The sequence below is a fragment of the Aedes aegypti genome, chromosome 3 (assembly GCF_002204515.2).
Source record: "Aedes aegypti strain LVP_AGWG chromosome 3, AaegL5.0 Primary Assembly, whole genome shotgun sequence".
Lineage (NCBI taxonomy): Eukaryota > Metazoa > Arthropoda > Insecta > Diptera > Culicidae > Aedes > Aedes aegypti.
In genome coordinates this window covers 185,369,384-185,395,200 of record NC_035109.1, presented here as the reverse complement: position 1 = coordinate 185,395,200, position 25,817 = coordinate 185,369,384, and the positions used below count along the sequence as shown (strand labels likewise).

Genomic DNA, 25,817 nt, shown 5'->3' with positions numbered 1-25,817 from the left:
CTGATGATCTCTAGCTGGATATAGGAGTTTACTACCTGGATGCTGGACAACACTCCTATGTTCTTGCAATGGCTTCTCAAAATTTTCAGCACATTCTTGAAAATACTAAGCGAAATCTGGGTATTCATATCGGATATTATGGGTTTCTTGTGGGGTCCTGATTGTGAGATTGAATAATTAGTTATTGGGAATGCTGTGCGAAATCTGTCTTTGTACCTCTTAAGATTTCTAAGGCGTCATGTGAATTTCGAGCGGAATACGGTGGATTTTTAGTTGTACATTGAATATTCCCGGCAAAATCTTGACAATTTCAAATATTTGAGGAATTTTGAGATTGTTAGTGGTAATCTAGGAAGTCGTTATGGATTTTTGAGGATTTCCATAGGATACTAGCAGATTTTCAGCAATATCGCAGCGGAATCTTAAAATTCTAAGCAATGTCCGCTAAATTCCTAGCAAGCTCTTGGATAGATGTTAGTTACTATCTGGCTCCTAGGCAAGATCCTGTGGATTCCTAGCATCTACTTCAGAGTTCTAGTGGGTTCCTGTTGATTCTTAGTCAATCATTTGATATGAGCAAGGTTCCGAATTCTCACTCACTCTCACAATAATGGATTTATCCTTCAAAGCAATTTTCAGCGATAAGTTGCCTTGCGATTTTATCCGTCCACAAAACAAATCGAAAATAGATAATTGCACATTTCCACAGCTGTAAGAAATTTGTTTTCTCTTTTTCATATCCATGGAGAACTTCTCCTGTATACATCGCCACAAGCAGCAGTTGCTTTTATGCATCAAATTAACCAATAATTTCGTCAAGTTGGTGTTATAGCATGGTTAGCGTGCACGCATCGCGGTTGTTTTTAGCCATGTTCTAGGTTCGAATCCCGTCGCAGGCACTGGTTTTTGTTTATCCACATAATGATAATTCTCGAGAGCAAGTGGTGAGCAAAAATATGATGGAGTGAAAAAGAAATTATCTCCAGTGTGGAATGATTTTCGGTTATCCTCCATCGTAACTCTAAGGATAATTAGAGTGAGCGAAACAATATATTCGCATGAGGAAGCGAAAAAGCATTCTCCTTACGTGCGAAAAATCATAGATTACGCATTATTGATACGAAAATTCAGAATCCTGGATATGAGATAAACTGATTTGTAATGTTCATTGAATTGGGAATCACGTCTGCGATTATTATCTTTACATTCATTGCCTAGGCGGCATCCACAAATTACGTAACGCTCTAGGGGGATGGGGGGAGTAGGCTCAAGCGTTACGGCTCATACAAAAATTTAAAAATTTTCATACAAAAAGCGTTACGGAGAGGGGGAGGGGGTCAAAAATTTCCAATTTTAGCGTTACGTAATAAATAGACGCTGCCCTATGTATACAAACTTATAAAACATCATTGCACATATTTCAGCAATGAAAAGTGTGTGAAACGTCTGTTACAATTAATGTGACAGCTCTATAGATTTAAACATAGTTCTTTCCTACGGAAATCTGCTTCAAAATGGAATGTGAGGAAGTCTGGTCATCATTTGGTTCCATAATGATGATGTAACGACGTCCAAATGATATTCTTGAAACAAAAAAAAATGGGTTCCAATTTTGACACGGTTCCGTTTTTGGCAACTGAAAATTTCGACTTTGTTGTCAAAAACGGAATCCCACTGTACTTCATTCTTTATTAAGTAGATGATTTGTCTGGTAAAATATTTTTATTATTTATAGTTTGACATACTAAATTCCGACATCAATGTCGGAGTTATACCCGAGGAGGAACAAATAACTCCCTAATAACTTTTGCATACCATATGTTGGTATCATACCAAAATTAGGTATTGTTCAGTTATCAATACCTTATTTTGGTATTATAATGGTATTTGAAAAAATGTTAAAAATACTTCATTTTAGTATTCGTTAGTATTTTCACTTTTATATGAAAATCCTTCAAGTATTATTTAGGTATTACAATACCTCATCTAATTATCAGCTTGGTATTTGTAGAATATGCAGAAGGTATTATTTGAGGTATTTTACCTCTTATGCAGGGCTCATTCATACCTCATTCAGGTTGTAAGTATTGGAAATTATCTGGTATGGAATACCTCAATTTGGTATTCAGTAGTTATTTTCTTCTGCTCAGGTATTATTGATTCATGTATAAATATTTTCAATTCGGTTAAGGTACCGCGGGGCAAGTGGGAACGAAAAAAACGATAGTTCAAACAAATTGTTCAATAAAATTTTCAAATGTCAATATTTTTCAAATCCAACAACACAATCACGTTTTGGTAACATATTTGACGGTGTGTGCATGAAACTGATCGAATAATTTCAAAATTGTGAAAACCTTAGAAGAAAGTTTTAGAATGAGCCAATGGACGCAGTTACCTCGCTAAGCGGGGCAAGTGGGACACATCCAGTTTCATGCGTCAATCCACATCAGTAAGTCAACCATTACAATAATAGGATTGATAAGTCATAGATTTTTAATTTTAATTACATATTTGATGTTCATAAGGGATCAACCACAAAATACGTTACGTTTTAGGAAGAAACCCTTTATGTAATAGTATGTCACCTCACATTTAATATTAACTGAAAATTCCTCAATAACAGCGTAAAGAGGAATTAAACATGTTCAAAATATATCATTTATAAGTTGTTAATTAAAATGTAGCACATGAACAATCAATAATTGACGAAATTATAAATATGTTTTGTTATTATTTATATGCATGGCAGAAAACCACCTTATGGGATGGAATTGTTTTCCATCACTACTTAAATTGGTAGAAATAACAAATAAAGTTAAATTAAAATAGAAAAGTAATCGTTCTCATGATGCATTTCAAATTTCAACTTTGTGTTTGTTCAATTTTGAAGTCGTATTTCAAAAATAAAAAAATAATTAAAAAATAAAGAATAATAACACTTTTCTTCTCCCTCTTATGCAATTACGTAATTTGAGGTTGATCTTTTTTGATAAAAATCATTTGTTTGAATGTTTTTGTGCTACTCTCTAGCAAAATGTATGAAACGTGTACGAAAAGTTTTGATTCTGGTTTTTGTTTTGATAGGTCCCACTTACCCCAGGTACAACTATATTTTAGGGTAAGATAGACCATCAAAAATTTCATATGAAATGAAAACAAAATACTGGTTTATCGTTAGCAGCTTGTAATAATACTAAAAATTATAGCTTACTGATGGAAATTCGATTTAAAACACATTTATTTTTTGCGAGTCAATGCAAGACGTGAAACGTGTCACAATTTGTCATGCAAGTTGAAAATGGCGCTGAACTGACAACTGTTACATGAACCACATGGTAATAAAAATAAAAATATGTTTAGTACTAAATACATTCCTTGTCATTGTATCTTCAACTTTCTAGAAGAATACCCCCATGAAAAACTTTTCCTAGTTGAGCTATGACGAAACGCCCCACTTACCCCAGATTCTCACTTGCCCCGGGGTACCTTATAGTTTTGGATTTTGGCCCACCTAGAGTATATCAAAATTAAAAATATGGGGAAAATACAAGAAACTTAATAAAAAAAACTTCAAAATTCAACAGAAGATCGATCATATAAAATGAATATATCACCTGTTTTAGTTTGGAAACTGTTGTTGTCATTTAAGGAATATGGTCACCAGATATCAGTTCCAGTAGGGACCCTAAGAAGCCACTTCCAGAATATCATGCCCTGATACCTTTCAGAGGCTCAAATTAATGGGTTTTCACCTAGATGTGATTGAATATCGTGTCTTGAATTATAAAGAGGTTCTGCCCATTTTCGGATGATCGGTGAAAGATTCCGATTGAGCTCCAAACGGCTTATTTTTGAATCTCTTCTGCTGTTGTCGTTTGATGGCTTGAATAAAATAATTTTTCACACAGAAGTGAGTTGATATCATATTTTTTCCTTCAACTTAAATATTTCTTACTATTTCACTTGCAGTTTCACATTATTGACCTGAGAAATTTCTTTAAAAACTGATCATTATTTTCTAATTAGTCTCTAAACTAAAATAGGTGACGTTACGTTTTTACTGGGACAGAGCCTACTTCTAAGCTTAGTGTTCTTATGAGCACTTCCACAGTTATTAACTGAGAGCTAACTATGCCAATGACCATTTTTGCATGCGTATAACGTGTGGCAGGTACGATGATACTCTATGCCCTGGGAAGTCGAGAAAATTTCCAACCCGTAAAGTTTCTCGACCGGTGGGATTCGAACCCACGACCCTCAGCTTGGTCTTGCTGAATAGCTGCGCGTTTACCGCTACGGCTATCTGGGCCCCTAAGAGATAAAATTACAATGATGTATAAAATTTTTGATAAGGGTTTTCGCATTTACCCATCATTTTAAATTAGAAATACCTTAAGTATCCCAACAAATTTATACCTAAGCCTGAAACTGTATCCGAAATCAAAACTTTTATTGCACGAACCAAAAAAATAACTTATTGGCTACTTTTCCTGAGAATCTTTTTAAAATCAATCTAACGATGACGAAGATACAGAATGTTGAAACTTTAATGTCCATATCCAGTACTGCAAAGTTTAACCTTGCAAGTTATGATGTACATCGTATGAAAAGTAGAAATATAATCTATGCACTTGGAATTTGGGAAAATATCGTACCCGAAAGGTCTAGGATTGCAACCCGAACTCGTATTACTAGGAAGAAAAAGGAAAAGTGTTAATGGCATAAAAAATAGAAACTAAGAAAAATAGGAACTGAAAAAAGTTTATAAAAATAGTCTCAAATCAAAACAATAAATTAGAGTTCCCGCCTTTTCTCATCAAATGTGAATGCTTATTTTTCTAATAGACAGGATAATCTGCACTGCATGATACGTTGCATGGGTGCTCTATTCATCAGAGATAAAATACAGGTTGCACTCGTTTAAACGGGGATTTCTTTAATCATAGGCTTGACTATCCATGATTCGATTATATGGCTTGATAAATAGGGGATCCACAACGCGGATTTAGTTAAGAATATGCTAATGCAGTAATAATTGATTTTGCAACAACCAATGAAATTGTTTTTAGACAATTTAAAGCAAAAGTGGCTGTTTTCGGAGGCCCACACAAGATGGTTTCAAAAACAAGAATTCATCTATGTTAGGCTTGATTATAAAATGCAAAATCTTAGTTTGCGGATGCGGCCTCTCCACCAAAGGAAGAAACCTGCGGTACATCTGTAGTAGATTGCAAAAAAGTTTGGATATTTTTTCTTCATATTTGCAAAAACGGAAGATTTCTCCTAATGCTTCAAAAACTCAACTAATAATATTCCTGAATAAATCAAAAGCTCCTTATTTGAAACCTTCAAGAAGACATGTTGTCACGATGAAAGGAGTTTCAATATTTTGGTCAGATGAAATTAAATATCTAGGGTTCATGATGGAAAAAACTTTAACTTTCATTCAAGCCAAATGTAACAAATATGTAAAATGTCTTTATCCACTTATTAACCCAAAATCAAATTTTGTCTTAAGAACAAGCTTTTGATCTCCAAACATTTTTTCAGGCCAGCCATGTTGTACCATTTTGACTCGAAATCCGGACACTTAAGCATCGAACTAACTTCAACATCATTTATATCATTAATGATACCTGTTTCCATAAGGTGGTGAGATGTTTCACGATGGTGTATATTTATTTTTTAGGATTGTGTAATAAAAAAAACGATTATTTATGCAAAAAACTTTAAAATATGCAAAACCAAGAGATGTGTCTTGCTTCGAAATCCGGACACTATTGTTTTGAGTTCCGGACACTTCTTTTTGACAAAATATTTGCAAATTTTGTATCAAATTTACCTTACCATCTCAACATTTCAGGATTTTTAGCAGTTTACTTTTAACATTACGTAACAAAAGTATCGAGTCGTGACAAACTCTGAAGCTAACAGAAACGTAAAGGAAGTTTGGGCAAAATCAAATCTCTCACTTCATGTCAACCGTGAGATGAAGTCCAACATGCAATGAAAGGTATAGAATATCGGTACGCATTTTGTTCTTTCATTTTTGTTAATAATATCTTGATGCCTACAGCGATACCTCAACATCCATAACATACAACTAAAGTTGAAGAATAGATTTGTGCATAAGTATTATAGTAACATTCAAATTTACTGTATGAAAAATTTAAAAAATAATCATAGTGTCCGGCTTTCGAAGCGTCCGGCAATTCGAAGCAAAACGGTATGCTGTACCAATATTGACTAGCTCTTGTAATACCAGGAAGAAAGCTCTGAAGAGGATTCAAAAAAAAAATGAGAATGATTTCGAAGCTCCCTCTCTGGTATAGTATTAATGAGCTACATAGAATATCCAATTGAAACAAATGTCAAATAAAATAATTAATAAATTTAGACAAAAATCGTTGCAATCTTCTATTGCCACGATTAATGCGTTATAATTTTAGGTTAAGTTAGGTTAAATTAATTGAAAGCGTTTTTCTTTTATATACAGGTGAAATCAACTCACCTGTAAAAAAATAAATTCACGAGAATTGACGGTATTTCAACTCATCAATAATGGTCAAATTAAGTTATGAAAAAAAATGTATGTGAAAAACTTCTTCATTATTTTCTTCTAATCTAGAACCAAGAATGTTACGTTCGGTATCACCATATCGTAGAAAGTTGCCTTGGAAATCTACCGTTACTATCATAGGTAAAAGAAAAAAAACATTGTGGCTTTTTCCAGTCCACCAAACTACCACTAAATGATTTGAGGACACGAAACATCGATAACAACAAACACTAGGTTTTACTATTCCAGTCCCTCCACCCAAAGCACTCAACCACCCTCGAGGCACGAACGAAGGGAGTGTGAAAGTTAGTGCTCTTCCAGCAATAGGTACCTTGGCAGCCTGAACTATGCCCACAGAGTGCTGATTAATTGTTCGTATCAAAATGAATGTCGCTGTACATTAGGGTGGTTCACGTTTATTCGATTTCAGTTCTAATTATGCCGCCCTCCCAAACCTTGAACTCATTTGGACAAAAACTAGATTGCACAAGCCCTCCATAGTTTGTGTTGGGAATGCCTGCTTAGAAGAGAAATAAGCACTATTTGAGATTCTCCATTTTTAAGGAAACCTGTAACTAATTTATGAGACGTCCGATTTGAAAACGGTCTTCGACAAAGTAGTAACTGATACTAACCCTTCTCGGCATATGGAAAAACACCATAATCAATTGAATGAATTTATCGTTTCTGCCATAGCGATTCCTATACAAACGCGAAGGGCTTGTGCAGTAGGGGACGTGGTGGTAAAATGAACAGGGGTGGTAAAATGAACACCTTGCCTTTTATCGAGAAAAAACAAATTTCGATGAGTTTTTATCACGCACGGACGATTTATGGCATACATCAGAGTGTTCGAGTTGATACGTAGGCCAATTGAAGTGAAAATATCAACGAAAACTAAGATTTTAAAAAACCACGTTTAAAAATTAGAACTGACGTAACTTTTAGTTAGGGAGACTTGAGGTTTTTCAGAGAGGTGAATATTGTTATGATATGAGGTCAAAACTGATACCTTTAGAATTCTTTTTGAATGGGTTACAATCATCAATGGATATATTTTCGGTAAGGCAATAAAAACTTTCAGAAATATCTGGTTTGCTCACGTTTTTTGCATGATGTTCATTTTACCACCAACAGCTGTTCGTTCATTTTACCCACATAGTGCAGGTAAAATGAACATTTAAATCGTTTTTTGCTAGCTTCAAAAATATGTGAAAATTCAGCTATTCTCGTATAAATTCGTGTCACTGCTATAGATAACATCCCTGTTTTTGATGTTGTGGGATAGAACTATATAAATTCCTCGTTTTTCTATCAGAAACAAGATGATTTCCTTAAGGTGTTCATTTTACCACCCCTTCCCCTATCAGTTTTCAAACAAATGAGTCAAAATTTAGGTAATATTAAGCCATTTGAGCAGCTTGGTACGGAGGGGAAAGTGGTTTCTGGTTGAGCTGAGCTCACATAGCGTTGCAAGATTTTCGAATTTTGTATCAGAAACAACTCATTTTCATATTTGTGCTGGTTAAGGAGTATACCTAAAAAAAGTCAAAAATATCTAAGAGTTGCAGGGAGTTGCAGCTGTATCTTTCAGACCTCTTAGAGGACACTCTAAGGAACAAGTCTGTGCGTGATTTAGGGCGGAACTCGGTGGAACTTTTTTTGGATCGATAATCAAAGTTACATGTTATTATTTCATAAGTTTGATTTCATAGCCAATTCAACGTGCCGATTTATCATGTTCAAAGTTAAAATTGGTGTTGTTATCCCATCAAATATACATTATCAACCTTCAACCAAGGTCCCCTTTAGATTTTGATTGAATAGACTTGTTTCAATACTATCCGTACGAGATGAAGGGAATGCTGAAAACATGCAACAAAATTTAGTTTTTCTGCTACTCCGACAACTGTCACTTTCGACGCTTGTTGTAGTAGTGTTAGTGCTTTCTAAAGCTTATCAATACTTGTTTCAATAACGGATGCTATCTATAAACACATGTGAATACTTATTATTGTCGAATAAAATAACTTGAAATTTGATTTTTGTATATGACGCAAAGCACTGTGCGCCCCTCAGAATTCGAACTATAATCGAATGAGCGGTGTGGAGCAAAAGCGATATTTTGTACCACCCTAATTGTACATACAACCACAGCGGGAGGCATCGAGTGGCCTTATCATACCAAACTAACTAATATTTTTCTGTGCAGTTCTGTTTAACCGATGCACAACGATAATAGCGGACAAGCACGTATTAAAATAGCAGAAACGCGCAAAAGTTACGCTGTCGTTTTCTAAGGTCATTCATTTAAAATTCAAAACCTTAACGTCTGTCACAGTGACTGTGGCTATGATAGCGAAGGATCACTTTAGTTCAATTCAATTTTTAGTTACAACAATTGCAATGGAATACTACCGACTAAACACGCTTATCGAGTGGATTTGCCTGAATTTGCAAAATTAAACAGCTGTTTCGAGGTTTTGTGTTTGTGTGATGTGCTGTTATGTGACGAAGTCTGACGAATATAGAACCATCACGTACGTAACCAATCTTTCAAAGTATTCCACGGTGGAAACCGCCTTTCGTAATGTGTATGTACGGCTTCGTGCTCCAATGTTTTGCTGCACCACATTCAAAACTGTTTCCGAAGTGGTATACAGCCAACAGAAACAACAACATCGTCTAGTCGGACCGCGCGATAATTAGAGCAAACTAAAATTAATATATGTTGGTGTCGTTGGTTCCGTCCGTCTTTCTTTCCTCCATCCGTCACCAAACAAGGATTATCTGTTTAACAACGCTTGCTCGTGGAAAATATCACATACACCATACACAATTTTCACCGAAATTTTCCGTTTCACGATGTGTGTTTTTCCCCGTTTCGTTTATTTTTCACACTAAAATCAACCGCCGTGATTGAGCGCATGAACTGACTTCACTCCCCCACACTCTGAGATATCTCCCTCGCGGCACAAAGAGGCTCCCGAACGTAAAACTTTTATTTTCACCTTCAAAGTCGTATTTAGGTCCTTTTCCTTCACTTCTTTACACAAGCAATGAGTAATTCACTTGTTCTAATTATTGCGTTCTGATTTCGCGGTAGCACAAAGAACACCCGAACGTCCGAAACCCTTGCTCAAAATCAGGCTTTGTACGATCTTGTGCTCATTTCAAGCGATAATTATGCAAAAATGTGTACTTGATATTGGAAACTTGATAGACAAGACTAGAAGACCGCAATGCACATACGCGTGGTCGGCTAGAGTCGAAATGGTACACTGTAGTTGGGTTTACACGTACAACACTCTCTTTACAGTATGCCCAGCCTTCACTAATAGGGCCGATCCGACTTCGACCTGCTTGAAAGAACTGCTCGAATCAGACTGAAGCTTTCAGCGCGACGGAGATTAACTTCAAGCGTTTCACCTAGACTGAGAGGTGGGCGAAGAATCGCTACCGTCGTTAGCTTAGAGCAGATACACGATCGACTCCGGATCTCCGCGTGGTACTGGTGAGAATATTATTTGCAAATTTATGATCTACTTTGCGACAAACGGCATGAGAGCGAATTTCGCACGAAAAAAAAACCTCGACTTTTGTTCGTGTTCGTCAAACTGTTCGTTCGTGTCCATTGACAAACAATCAAGCCGATATCACATGCGCGTCCATCGAACTGCCCATCGTCAAAGCAAATTAAACAGCGCGCGAAATTGTTACAATGGGCCGAGAAAATGTTTGTCTTGATCATCAGTAGTTTATTCAAATAAAATTAACACGATTATAACATTATTTACTTATATTGAATCGTAACAATATTACACTTTAAGATTACACTCTGTTGCAAAGAAAAAGCTCTAAAATGACTTATTGCATTTTGAAAGTTACTCAAATTAAATTGCATTTAATTTAGATTTCAACTAATTTTAATGTTTAAAAAAGGAATGCAAGGTCACTCAAAAACTACTGAAGTTGAGAACGTTATTTCTTACCCTTACAGAAATATTTCATATCGAATAAGGTAAATCCATTAGAGATATGGTGATACACAAATAATAGTATACAGCTATTAGGGTGAAACACATATCTTGTCAGGTTAAAATTTGGACACACTCGACTCCGTTACCCTCATTATCATGTTATTTGCATGATAACTCTGGAAGCTTTGACAAACTTTTATAGTCGCTCTAACTCTAAGACGCATAAAATTAGGAGTATGATGTCCTCGGAAGAGATTTTCCTTACAAAATTTCCCTTCTCTTTATGAGTGAAGAATTTAGTTTGATGCTCACTCATAAAAAAATTAGAATAGGTCTAAAAACTCATAGTTTTAACATATTAAAAAAAAGTAAACAAACGAGTGTGTGATCTTTTGACCGCGACACTTACTTCTGTGGAGGCGGGTGATGCAGTCTGGATTATTCGTATCAGTTGCTTCCTTCGCGTATTGCTGTGGAAATATGTTTTTTTTTCTATAAGGCAATCTGACGTTTAGTCACCCTTTCCTTTCCTGCTCACGCACGCATATGGATTGTTTTCATACGGAAACCGGCTTTAGGTCATTTCGTCGAAAGACATTTGGTCGAATGATGTTTGGTCGAATGACATTTGGTTGAAGGGACATTTAGTCTAATGAACATTTGGTCGAATATCTTTAGAACATTCCGTCAAATGATGTTTGTTCCAAAGACGATTGTTCGAAAGAGCAGTTGGTCAGAAGATTATTTTGTAATGGTTGTTTGAACAATCATGTGGTTTAACAGATAAGTGTGAACCAAACCAAAATTGTTGCACAATGAACATTGGATCTATTCACAGCAGTGTTCCTCAACCTAACTGACTAGGTGGGCCACTCCAATGCATTCAAATATTTCAAATCAAACGCGGGCCGCAAGTTATGTGAGGATATATTGCAACAATTTTTTTGAGAATTCTTTTTTTTATGAAAAGCTTAAAGCTTCAAAGCTCTACCAAAGAGAACACCATGATCGCAACGATTCAGGAAGCTTTGATGACAACATGCACCTGGATTATCATGAATTTCAAAATCTTTTAATTTTAGCGACCAAGTCATAACTTTACACCTAATACAATTTGGAGAAATGTTTGAATTTCTTTCAAGACAATGACACATTTTAAGGTCATAAAAACTGAATGTTGATTTTTGGACTGTAAGGAAATTTTGAAGCTTATAGCATTAGGGCGATTCATAATTTAAAAATGTTTGAAAATCCAATCTCCCATATGCAGAGTAGCTCGCTGTCACTATCAACGCTTCAAATTTGCTGATTTGTACAGGCCGACTGCGATACAATTCGGATCAATCTACATCATATCAATATCATGCTGTCTACTCCATCACAAGTGCATTGATGGCGATAGACTATGGATATCACTGATGGGTTAAGTTTAGCCTTTAATTAAGCAGTAAAATGGCAATTTAGCTGCACGATATTTTTGACAGTGTTGCAGATAGGTTGAAATTATTTGTTGGTCACTGAAAAACAGTAATAGCATGGATTATTACCACGTGATCACTCATTCCGCAGTGATTATGATCTAGAATGCGATATCGCATCACTGCTGTTGGTTGTCAAATCAAAGTAATATTGATAGCTCGCAAGTGATAGTGAGAGTTTAAGACCATCAGCCATCAGCTGATATGATTGATCTTAAGCAACTCTGCCCATATGTTCCTTACTATCCTTACCATAAAAATAGTTTCTGTGAAATTTTCAGCTTGCTTGGTGGTGATTTAAATGTGGCCCAAACACAATGTAGGTTTGTATGGAAATTACTATGGATACATGTTGAGAAATGTTCCAAACACTCTAGTACTATAATGTAAATACAAATTTATCATCCACGAGTGAATACTCAAAGCTTAATGAAGGATGTTTCTGAAGAAACATATCCCTTTTGAGTTATTTTTGTTTGGGATTTTTGTTAATGTTTGCAGGGTTACAATCCCATAGGAAGCTAAATAATAGCTAACAAACACATGAATATCTCTTCTGCTATCCGTCGGATTGAATTTCTCTCTTCAGCAAATTTCTTTATTATGGTTTTCACTATAGGTATCAGGTATCAGGTATCAGAAGGCCGGCTCCAAAGGCACGTTCCCCACCAGTTGGGAGATTTGTGCCATCGCCATATTTGAGCCTATTTCATCATCTACCCGATGGGAGAGGAAAGGGAAGGGAAAGATGGGAGGAAATAGGAGTGGGGTCCCTTGAAGAGGGAAAATCGCATAAGCGAATTGAGAGCATGTAGCTCCATACCACAATGGGTTCGAACAGCGCCCTAAAAAGGACACTGCAAAACGCAAGAGCGTAAAGAGAGCCTATAGCTCATTACCACAGCGGGTTAAGAATAACAGAATGTCCTGAAGATTCAGGCTTCTGAATTCAGTTTCACTTAATAAGTGTTTACCAAGTAATTGGAATCGCATTTGCGCAAAAACTGGACAGTTACATATCAGGTGATACGAAGTTCCATAATCGGAGTTACAACTATCACACACAAATGAGTCAGCACGCTGAATATTTGCCATGTGATAGTTGAGTCGGCAGTGGCCTGTCAACGCTCTGACCAAGAGACTGCAATTCTGCTTTGACAGATTTGTTAAATACTTCGCCACCCTTGGAGATGGCTCAGTAATGTACAATTTTGTTTGATGACATGACTCCAAACTATTCCAATATTGCTTGTGCTGAGTTGCCGCCCAAGAATTTATCTGAAGCTTCACCCAGCACTTCGAAATTGGAATAGCCGGTTCAGGGCCAATGAAGTCATGCGATGCTCCATCGCGAGCTAGCTCATCAGCCAATTCATTTCCAGCGATGGAAGAATGGCCAGGTACCCATACAAGAGTTACAGAGTTGACTGAATTCAGTTCCTCAATTTGAGTTCGACATGCGATAACAAGCTTCGACCTTGAGTTGGCCGAAGCGAGAGCTTTTATAGCAGCTTGACTATCTGAACAGAAGTATATGACTTTACCCATTACGCGCTGTTGAAGTGCTGATTGCACTCCACACATAAGGGCAAATATTTCCGCCTGAAAAACGGTGCAGTTTCTACCAAGTGAGTAAAACTGATTCAGCCTTAGCTCACGAGAATATACTCCTGCACCAGCTCTACCTTCAAGAAGGGAGCCATCAGTGTAACATACTATATTGTTTGATATACTTCTTTCCAAATAGCCAGACGTCCACTCTTCCCGTGAAGGGAATTGTGTGATAAATGTCCTGTAAGGAAAGTGACAAGCAATTGTGAGATCACTTGGAGCAAGGACAATTTTGTCCCAATTCACCAAAAGTGGAAACAACGAAGTGTGTGTAGATCTACGATTCACTGGATTTTTCTCCAGTAGATCCAGTACCCATAAACGGTAAGAGCAAGAAAGTGCTTCTTGTTTAAGATATATGTGTAGTGGCGCAACGTCGAAAAGGGCCTCGAGCGCTGCTGTGGGAGTTGTAGAGAACGCACCAGACATCGCCATCAAGCACATCCTTTGGAGATGGCCCAATTTTGATTGGATTGTTCTCACTTCGCCCTTTTGCCACCACACAAGACATCCATATGCCAATATTGGTCGAACAACTGTTGTGTAAATCCAGTTGATATATTTGGGTTTGAGGCCCCAAGTTTTACCAAAGGTTCGCCGGCATTGACCGAAGGCCATGCAAGCTTTTTTGACTCTGAAATCAATGTGAGGTGTCCATGAAAGTTTGGAATCTAGAATGACTCCGACATACTTTACTTGATCAGTCACGTTAATCTCAATGCCAAAAAGACGTAAAGGTCGAATTCCATCGCGGTTTCGTCTTTCCGTAAACAGAACAATAGATGTTTTATTCGGGTTAACCGAAAGGCCATATTGGCGACACCAACTCTCGACTACCTGAAGAGCACTTTGCATCAGGTCGAATAGGGTGCTTATGCACATACCAACTATCAGAGCTAGATAGTCGTCGGCAAATCCATAAGTTGGAAAACCGCTATTATTGAGTTGCCTCAATAGCGTATCTGCTACGAGATTCCACAAAAGTGGTGACAAGACTCCCCCTTGGGGGCATCCGCAAACACTCAATTTTCTCTTCAGCAAATTTCTTTATTATGGTTTTCACTATAGGATTAAAATGAGTTTTCACTATAGGATGATAAGCTTGTGCTTACATTCCAGTACTAACGTGCTTGGAACGTTACTCAAAATTTCTCCATAGTAATTTACATATAAACCTACTTTGTCTTTGGGCCACCTTTAAATCACCAAGGAATGGAAGATTGGATTTTCTAACTTTTTTAAATTATGAATCGCCCTATTGTAGCATGCTTCCCTTTTGAACCAATTGCAATGTTTGGATAAGCCTTGGAATGTTACACATAATTTAAGCTATACCTGAGCAGAAAATCACAGATCCTCAATAGTTCCTGATAAATTGAATGCAACTGCTGGACATGTAGAAAAGCAAACAAATTGGTCCTGATTATAATCATCGTTTGCTAGAACGGGCTCTCTTAAAAAGTGACACCAAATTGAGCTCTCTGGGACAACACATCTGTGAGTAATTTTCACACATCTTCGTACCGTCGTATACTTTGAAACAAAGAAAAAGAAATTCACATGGGAGCAGTTTTTTCAGAATTTGTTGAAATAACACATGATGTGCTGGTCTATAAGAGCTCAATTTTGTGTGAATCGTTCTCAATTCTATAGATATATGTAACTTCGTTTAAGCATGGAAGAATTAAAATGGTGTCTTCAAGAATTTAGTACTTGCTGGCTGTCAAAGTGGCCATTAACATTCAAAAGCTGTTCTGGGGGCCGCACAAAATGTTCTCGAGGGCCGCAGTTTGGTGACCACTGATTCAAAGCATATTTTTCATCAGAAGTCAATAACGAATCTATCTAAATGGTTATTATTTATTGAAAACGTTTTTAACAAGGTTGTAAGGTAAATTATTCTTGTCGAATATCTTATTCTTCTGATGTTTCCACCCGATATAGTAGAACTTCAAATGAAATTGTGTCAAATGATTTTAAATAAGTTTTACCATATTTTTCGATGTTGATTTTTGTTTGTTTGTTTAATTCATTATTTTTTTCAAAATGTCACCAAACTTTGAAAAAATGCCTTACAATTATTTTCATTATTATTCAGTAACTATCCAACTCGGCAAGCCTCCTTGGATAAATGTACGACTCGGTGGTTCGAGGATTGGTCAATTTTCATGCAAATATAGTAAAAATTAATAAATTTCAAACATTTTTTTTGTTCAACATTTGACAATGCATTACTTATTAACGTTTTCCCATTGACCCATTCTCACCTCCGACGACGATGTTCAAATCTTGATGGTTTGAATGAAATGTGTTTCTCGTAAGATAAGCCTAGTTATTAGAATGTGTTATCCCTTCGTTTTACAAACTAACTATTAAAATCTCAGATAATTTTAATACACAATCTTATCCTTCTCCATTTAGCGGTAAATTCGCCGAAAGCAAAAGGGTACTCTCACTCACGAAACGCGATGCGAGACAAGACATTACACTTTCATTATTCTAAGCAATTATAATCCTCCTCCACCTGGAGTATATTAACTTGTTTTTGAAGTTATTCAGGAAGAAGAGAATTTATTGCAAAGTATTGAAAGTGGCAAAACAGCTAAGAAAATTAGAAACCTCAGTAGGTATTTCTTTTAGACACTTTCGATTCATTTCGTCAATAAGTTTTTATGGCCTTCATTTAATCGCAAGTTTCACAAGGTTTATCCAAAACCCTGGGCTCAGAATCTGCATCTGTTGACCTTAGTTTGGAGCATTTCGCCTTCGTGATGAAGTGAATGGAGGATAAAATATCTAAAAGCATCTTGTAAAGGAACACAAAAAAGGGCCTTAGATTTGTGATCTACATATGAGACATACATATATGCTGATGATAACATATTTAACGTAGCAATGTTACGTTAATATAATTTTCAAACAACACGGATGGTTCGTCACTACAAGTATCGTCATAAACTCTTGTTCCTGTTTTATATAATTTTAACATACAACATATTTTTTTTATAGTTCGGCATAGAGTGTCCATTTCCCGGCCATTTTGCTCGTCCCAGGATCCGGGACAAAAATCTATGCTTGTCCCGGTATATCCCGGGATCCCGGGATTTATCAAATTTTCAATAAAACTAGCATGTCGGTTGAAATGGAAGTACAAATTAAACAATACAATTTTTTTAATGGAATAAACAGATAATGGAACTTTTAAAAATAATATGTTAATTATAGCAAATCACATTTCAGATAGGACTTTCTTATTCTGATGAAGTAAACTAACAAAAATCGAACTTAGCTGGACTAATTACGGGTTTGCTATGATTTTTTTCAAATTATCTATAACACTTATAAATGGAAGTATGATAAAAACGTAAGTCATAATATTAAAGCAATTTGCTTCAAACATTTGAAAAGTCATAAAAACTTCTGAACAAAAGAAACGATTAAATATCATTGAAGGTATTGTAGATCATGCTAAAAGTTAATTACTGAAAATTATTGAATGGAGTTTACAGCCGTGAATCGCAAGTCTGCATGTTGGTTTTAGTAAAAATTGGTCATTTTGGTCAAAATTGAGTTAATATCAGTTTACATTATATATTCTAATGATCTTTCAGTAGCACTAACGATAAATCACTTTTTGTTTAGTAAAATTAGGGAAAACACCAAGTCTCGAATTTCCCCGTAATGAAATGTAAACACATGCCAGTCTCACTGCAGATTTTCGCATCGTGTAACACAAATATGAATCGTTATTTGAACATTTTTATATTTTTTTTATACATTTTTTTTATATTTTTCTTGAAAAGCTAACGGAGTGAAAGGAAAATTATGAAAGTTTCATTGAAATCGAAACATATTCCAATCTCCTGGAATGTTTTGAATATTTGTATGGAAAACGAGATTGAAAACTTCTCAATCAATTTTCTCAATGCCTACTTTTTACAAATGGTACTGACTTGCGATTTGCAGCAGTTTAGGTGTACTTTCAAATTTGTTATCTCAGCATAAGCTTATTAAAACTGCTAATGCTGAAAAGAAAAGCATTAAAACTTTGCAACTGGACAAACAAAAAAAAATGTGTTTCTTAATTGGTAAATTGATCTTTTCATGAAAATAATTACTCGTTTATTCTCTTTTTCATTATGCTTCTCTACTTCATATAAGGTTGATAGTGAAGAAAAATGTCATTGTTTTACATTGAAATTTAGTGGTTTTCATCAAATTCTTCGTACCTATCGGGAATCGCGGGATTCCCGGGATGTCAGAAATAAAATACCGGGAAACGGAAAATCCCTAAATTCGTCAAATCCCGGGATTTTTTGTCCCGGAATGCCCCGGGATGGACACTCTAGTTCGGCATTATGGATGTCGACGTACTTTTTAATCTTCTACCAATATGTTTTCACCGCTGAACAATAACGCAAACTAGTTTTAAGTAAGAGTCGTACATTTCCTTTTTTCCATAGAACGCATCACCATCCAAAGGTGACTTCTAGGATGGTTTTCCTCCCTTACTAATCAGCACCTTTCCCGTGGTGATTGTAGAGGTGCAGCGGTATTCTAAGTCTCTAGAAGTAACAATCATTACGTGCTAACATTTCTTCCCCATTCCAACTGACTGCAAGGACTTGGAAGGCTCCGTTATTGAACAATGATATGAGAGCTGCTAAAATGTGCACTTCGAGAGTAAGCGGAAAGTCCATTCCTTATTCATTTAAATTGAAGTGCAATCCATACCAGTTGCGATCTATCATAATCTTATGCTATGCTATGGTATGCTAAAGTATTAAGGTGAAATAGTTTGGAATCAACTTCTAAGATTGCACTAAAACTTCAAAGGCACAAATATCGCGAAGAAAGCATCTCACAACAGTGCACTTTTTATTTTGTCTTTGTGCACTAGCAGAAAGCTTAAAATAAGAAGATCAGGAACGTTTGCCAACTATTTCTTCAGTTTTGTGCCTTCGAAAACGTGAGTAGGGGGAGAAGTTGGTCATCTTTGGATTCCGAGATGTTTCACCTTAAGTTCTCAGTTGGTGAGGTTAGTTATCTTTATCAAAGGAATAAATAAAAAATTATACATCATATGGTAAGCATGACGATACTCTACAACCCAAGAAAAAAAAATACCACATTGACATTAATACTTTATCTTTAGCCCACAGTAATTAACACATTAGAGATTTACAATACCGATGCACTAACATTCGACAGAAGCGGATTTTACTATCGACACACGAGAGAAATTTATATCATCTGCAGAACGTGATGGTTAAAAATAAAAGGAGATGATGAAAACGATTTTCTTTCTGCCGTCGATTTGAAGGCATGTAGTGGAAAATTGCAAACAAGCATACCTAAATGTTCATGCACGATTGCTACCACCACCATTATTTTTTTGGTCAGTATTTCGTTGTTCTTCCATGCGCGCAAGATCATTGAGTAGCTATGTTAACGGAATCACCGGATTCACCCAGTTTATGAGTATGCTAGTCATATGACAAAAACACAAGAAGTCGTGAACCAGGATAGTTAACACGATCATAAAAAGTAATAATAAATAATGCTGTATAGGAAGACGAGCAAATGTAAAATTGTACTATTATAAAGTAAAATACATGTTTCAGCAATAGCATGAGCCCATACCAGAACCATTGACAATTACAGTATTATATTGAAATCTACCGATATATGTATGTGGAAATTGTAAGGGCAACTCTAACTCAAAATTTTGAAATTGCTTTTCCCGAAAACGAAATATAGAGTTCCATACCAAAAACATGAGTGAGTATTCCTGATTCTGTTCCTTCCAACGCTAGAAAAGGTGAGCACTAGGGCGGTTCAAAATTTAAAAAGTTTAAAAATACAATCTCCCATATCATCCCAAAGTGAAAACACATTCTCTAAATCATAATGAAGAAATTTGCTGAAGAGAGCAATTCAATCTAGCGGATAGAAGAAGAGATATTCATGAGTTTGTTTGCAATTTTTTGCTTTATATGGGATTCTAGCCCTGCAAACATCTTCAAAAAACCTAAACAAAAATTAGCTCAAAAGGGACTTTTCAGCGGTGTCCGGCCATTTGGCCGAACGCCGTTTGGCCGAATGCCGTTTGGCCGAAAGGGTCATTTGGCTGAATGCCGTTTGGCCAAACGCCGTTTGGCCGAATGCCATTTGGCCGAAAGGGTCATTTGGCTGAATGCCGTTTGACCGAATCATGAACAAAAAATCAAATTGCTACAACGCTGATGTGTAGGATTCATAAGTGTGACCCAATAACTGATAAGCTAATTAATTTGTTCATTTTTATGATGTGACGGGACGTCATGTTTGTCACTATATAAGAGATCCAAGAGAATGATAACATCGACCCTTTTATTCAGGACGAAGTTGTGAACTTCACACTTCACGTTAAGACTCTGAGGTGATGATTGATTCGCCACTGGATTATCAATGGTGTAATAAGGTTTCAAGTGTTTTTAATGATTTCATCAGAATTTTTTCCTTCTTTTAAACATAGGCTATTCTTTCTAGTTATACTGGTTCCATTACTATCGGCAATGATTGACCTTATATTTTAATTGGGAATTTTTCCTTCTTTAAATCATTGGCAATTCTTTGTTGTTGTATTGGTGATATAAATTATTATATGCATTGCACTTGTTTTAATTTTCATAAGAGATTTATCCTTCTTTTGTTCATAGGCTGTTCTGTCAAGAGGGAAATATTTTTCATAATTAATTTAATTAAAGCTTCTAATACGTTCTTTTCAAAACATATTTTTTTAGCTCAAGGGTCAACTTACACACTCAAAAAAAGCATGCGATTTTACGTCTTTTGGATGCACATAAAAGAAGCGAGCCAAATGACGTGAATTTGTGTCTTATTTTAAATACGATGGTGTCTGATTCGGGAAATGTCAATCATAGCGGCATTATTTCCATGTCCTTCATTATGTAAAATTACATTTTTCTTTCAATACACCTTTCAGAACCCATTTTTACGTCATTTCATCACTTACATAATGTGCCTTTCAGTCATAATGTGAATTACGTCCGGAGTGATTTTCATTATTTTTAAGAGTGTAGATGAGATGTCATTCTCCGCCAAGATTAAAATTTCAACTTGGGAACTGAACACTGCACCGTTTCTTGAATATAGCAATAAACGACTCGGTGAACACTTACGTCAAAGAAGTACACTGTTTCTCCGTTATGAAAAGAAGAAGCCAAGACTTGTTGATGTCAGAACTATGACATATATTAGTTTAGTACGATTCGAGGGATCGAAGCAGGCCGATCCAGCAGAAGGACGAATAAGTTTTAAACTGTTTCAGTTACTGTCAAAAGTTAACTACAAACGCGATGCCAAAACATCTTCTGCTGGCTATTACCACTAGCATAGCATTGACCAACTGCTTACATTTAGGATGTTCTTCTTTCAGCTCTGACTGTTTCTTCAACTAACACTAAAAAGCTTATGTATATCAATGATGATATTTCCTATTTTTATGAATAAGCTGAATAAGTTCTTTGAATTTCATAATAAATCCATGCTAACTGTAGTTCACTTTTGTTTTCAATTTCGGCCAAACGGAATTCGGCCAAATGGCGTTCGGCCAAATGACCCTTTCGGCCAAATGGCGTTCGGCCAAACGGCATTCGGCCAAATGACCCGGAACCTTTTCAGCAACATCCTTCGATAAAGTTTGAAGAATAAGTTTTTACTATGGGATAATAAGTTTGTACTTACATTCCATTACTAACGTGTTTGGAACATTTTTCAAAATTTCTTCATAGTAATTTCCATATAAACCTACATTGTCTTTGGACCACCTTCAAATCACCACCTAGAAAGCTGAAATTTTCAAAGAACACTTTTTTATGATAAGGTTGGTAAGGAAGATATGGGCGATTGGATATTCAAACATTTTTAAATTTTGAATCGCCCCGATTTTTTTTTTTTTTCAATTTGAATTATGCCAATGTTGCTGCTGGTACAAATTATTTCAATTGTCTTTTATCAACGGAAAATCTCTGTAAAATACTTAGGTACTTCAAGTAACATCATAGTGACAAAATTCACTAACCTAATTGTTATTGGCTTACGCTTTGCTAATGAATCCATTTTTTATCAAACGTACGTTCTCTAAACGGTTTAAAAGACGGCCAATTTAATTTTGTTCATATGACAGTTATTACTGAAATGTATTTGAAAACAAAATCAAACTAAAAAGAGCGCCAAACTGTCTTATATCAAATGATTTCCAGAGTGGAACATGTTATAAAGATGGTATCATAAAGCATAAGCGTATCACAAATTTCAACAGCAGTACCACAAGCTTCCATATGACTAGCAAGTATATGTTTTTTCATTGGTAACTTTCGCCAAGCACTGTTCTTTGGACTATTCCAAAATAAATTCAAACGACAGGCTTTTATTTGACGAGTTCTCTCTCATGATATATGTTAATTTACTATCCTGATAATTCTGAACCGGTAACTCGCGCTAACTTTGATTCTGATCATGTTCATGTTACATTTCAACAGTGGCGTAGCTTTTTGGGACACGGTGCGGAGTTCGATTTAGGGGCCCTCAAAATTAAGATAAACGCTGTTTAAGTGTAAGGCGCTAATGTGAAATCGACTGTTGAAATAAACGAGAACAAATAGCTTTTGTATAACTATGACTAAAGTGGTGCAACTTATTTTGTTGTAGTAGTTTAATGTCACAAATGTCAATTAACGAGCCTACAGTTCTTCTTTGCTTAATTCTTGTTCAGAAATAAATTATCGAAACTCCTCAGGAGCTAATATTGGCATTTTTACGAACTTCCTAAGGATTCCGATTAAGATACCTTCAAAAATTCAATGTAGATTTTTTCTAAGGATTACCATATAAATTACCTCAGATATTCCACCACAAATTCCTCCAAGGAATCTTTAAGATTTTTTTCAAGAAAATCTTAAGTATGTATCCAATGATTTTACTATCGTTTTCTTAGAACTTCCATCAAGATTTCCGTTTACAACATTTCAAGATTTCAACTAGTATTTTCTCCAGGGAGTTTCAAAAATTTCCTTCAGGAATTACTCCAGAGATTGTTCCTAAGATTCCTTATTCCTTCCATAATCATTCTAGAAGTTCTTAGAGAAATTTCCCAAAGATGTCTTTAAAGAATTTTACCAGGAATATCTTCAAAAAAAGATCAAAATTTTTTTCAGAAATTTTCGTTCAAATTTTTGTTCAAAATTCCTAAGGATTTTCAGAAAGAAATCCCAAAGTAACAACTGATAAAACTTGATTAAGTTTGAAAGTAACTCTTGATAAACTCTCACAATGTTCTCTGAAAGAGCTCCTGAGTTCTTGAGGAAGCCTTGAAGGATTTCGTAGATAAATTGCTCAAATGATTGGAATTACTAGAATATTTACTGTAGTATTAGCTGGGATGAAACCTCAGATGAACTTTTGAAGAAGCCATGATTTTTTTTAATTATGAGAAATTTATTGGAAGTACTACAGGAGTAATTTCGCATGAAGTGTCAAATTAATCTTAAGACATTTTTTTTTTAAACTTCATGAAAAATCCCAAGTCAAATTTGAAGAGGAATACCTGGAAGAGCATTGCATATATTTCCTCATATAATCCCTGCAGGACTTTTAGTTACAATTCTTAGAATGAATGCTTAAGGGTATCCAAATAAAAATTTCTGAAAGGATAACTGGAGAAGCTGGCGTAGAATGTTCTCGTGAATGTTCCTGGAAAAATTCTCAAATGAATGTCTCTAAGGACTGTACATTTGTGTTCTCTAAACTCCTGTAGGAAACTTTGGATATCTCCTATAGTTAAAACTGGGGAAATCGAAATAGGCAAGAAAAGTGTTGTTATGCTCATTGATTTCCTGGGGCAAATTACGAGGAAATTCCTATTTATTTTTTTTTTTGTTTTTAGAGACTTTTCCCAGAGGAGCATTCGTCTCTAATTCCTATAATCATTCCTTGAAGCAATGCAGCATAGGAAGGAGCACACATATTACACTTTTTCTCGGAATAGTTATGTTGTAGACGATCAGAGAGCATTGAAAAACATGATAAACTTTTTTCCTTTCCAAAATGTACAGATCCGGTCAGTGCTCATGTACGATTTGTGGGATAAAATTGGAAAATTGGTATTTGGCTACATAGGTTATAAACTTCCGGATTCTTTGTTTGTGGCTAAATTTGTTGTGAAATCATGCGTATCGCAAGAATAAAGGGTCAAATAGATTATGCCAATGGAAAATAGTTTAATAATTAATTGATTATGAGCTAATTTTTGGGTCGAAAAATTGAATTTTGGACGTAAACAAACATTTTCAATGACATTTCTCTCCTTCTTACCTAGCAATCTCTATGCTGGTGGCGCATTAAATTTGCCTATAGAATGTTCCTTTTACTCTCACGGGGTACACATTACAGGCGATTCCTCACCAACTTTAAAAATTTGTTGTAACACCGAAAAGTCCATGCTTTGTCTTTCCGAATTTGAACAGATATGGTTCTCAATCAGAACATCTTCTGCGATTCAGAACACTGAAATATTACATGAGTGACGAGAGTTCGAGTCGCGACGAAAAACTTTATGGATGCAGGATAATTTTTTTACTCACTGTATTTATGTTTGTTGGAGTAAACATTACCTAACAATCCCATAGAAACGGTAGCGTGAAAACAGTGTACACAAATCCGCCAGCTAGCCGACTCGCTAGCTGTTACTTCCACCTTCCCCGCAGCTAATCTCACCGCGCACCCACTGACTGCTTAGATCAGTAAACCTGTCATTATAAAAACCTTGGGTGAGATGTAAATCTCTTCCAAGATTAAAACGTGTGAACTGAACTCTGCACCGTTGCTTGCGTATAGCAGTGAACCGAACGACTCGATGAACACTTTCAAAAAAAAACTCACTGTTTCTCCATTGTGAAAAGAAGAAGCTTAAATTTGTGGTTGCTAGAATTATGAAATAATTTACTCAGTACGATTTCAGTGGTCGAAGCAAACCTATCCTGCTCTGTTGGTAGCTATTACCGCTAGCAGAGAAGTGAATAATTGCTAACATTTAGGTTGTTCTTCTTTCAGTTTTGACTGTTTCTGAGCTTAAATTTGTATATCAATGATGATTGATACGCCTTTAAAAATCAACTGTTCTATGAAATATATTACAAATAAACTGTAGTACACTTTTGTTTTCATTTTCGGCCAAATGACCCGGAACCGATAGCCCCTAAAATAACTTTCCATAGCATCTGTGTTCCAAAACTCGATATTTCCATTAGTCGATGATCCCTTCAGATATCGACTCATGGAAATTTAACTGTATTCACTTAAGTATGCCATTCAACTCATGTTGACACATTTCTATAGGTTAAGTTGTGGGCCAGTATATTTACAACATAACTGTCCCATAGTGATTGTCAAACAAGCATGGATAAAACAGTTATGCGATTTTGGTCAGTTCGCAATTTAGCTTAAAAATATTTACTCCAACTTTTTCGCAATTTATGTGACGCATTTCGATGGACTACAAAAAGCGTTTTAATATCAAAACTCTCAGCTCTACCCATAAATTTAATTAGCAAGCATCTTCTAAAAAGAAACATAAATAAGGTCCGTCTAAAAGAAACGGGCCCTCGTCGTCGCGAACTCAGTTTTTTCATTTCATTCAAATATTGACCGAAATATGAACGGATAAATTGCAATTCAAACAAAATCACCTCCACTCCTCAAACGCATCACGGCGCTCTAATTGGCCCTGAAAATATATCAAATATCGGATACATATTTGCCTGCAATCTGGATAAAGCACATCAAGTCCCCTGCGATTGGTCAAAACAAGTTAAAATATGGCAGATCACGGGTGAGATTGATGTCACCACCCACCGCACAATTGGAAGGCGTGTTGCTTACCTGGCGCGTTGCTTTGGCTTTATAGCAGTACAATATCAACAAGTTCAGCAAATAGCGACTGCAAAACGGCTGTTAAACGATACGAACTCATTTTTAGATGGACCATATTTATTGTACCTATTGGCAACTGCCTCACATCATGAGCGTTTGTGGTAGTTTTAATGTGATAAGTATCACTTACATACTCGATCGGGTCTATAGAAAACCGCGTTTAACTTTTTAGGCGCTAAAATCCTTTTCAAA

General features: G+C 35.8%; 1 protein-coding gene across 11 annotated transcripts in view; it reads right to left on the bottom strand.

Annotated features, from left to right (window-relative positions):
* The window catches only part of LOC5577356 (monocarboxylate transporter 14), a 137,953-nt gene that overhangs the window by 87,474 nt on the left and 24,662 nt on the right, over positions 1 to 25,817 (bottom strand). The window contains exon 1 of one of the 11 annotated variants that reach the window (XM_021850309.1): positions 9,866 to 9,985. The exons of 5 other annotated variants lie outside the window; for them this stretch is intronic. The gene's annotated coding sequence lies outside the window, so the exon portion shown is untranslated. Of the gene's footprint in view, positions 1 to 9,390; positions 9,986 to 25,817 lie in introns of those variants that run through there. 5 more of the 11 variants (XM_021850304.1, XM_021850305.1, XM_021850306.1 and 2 more) reach the window with 5 other exon arrangements.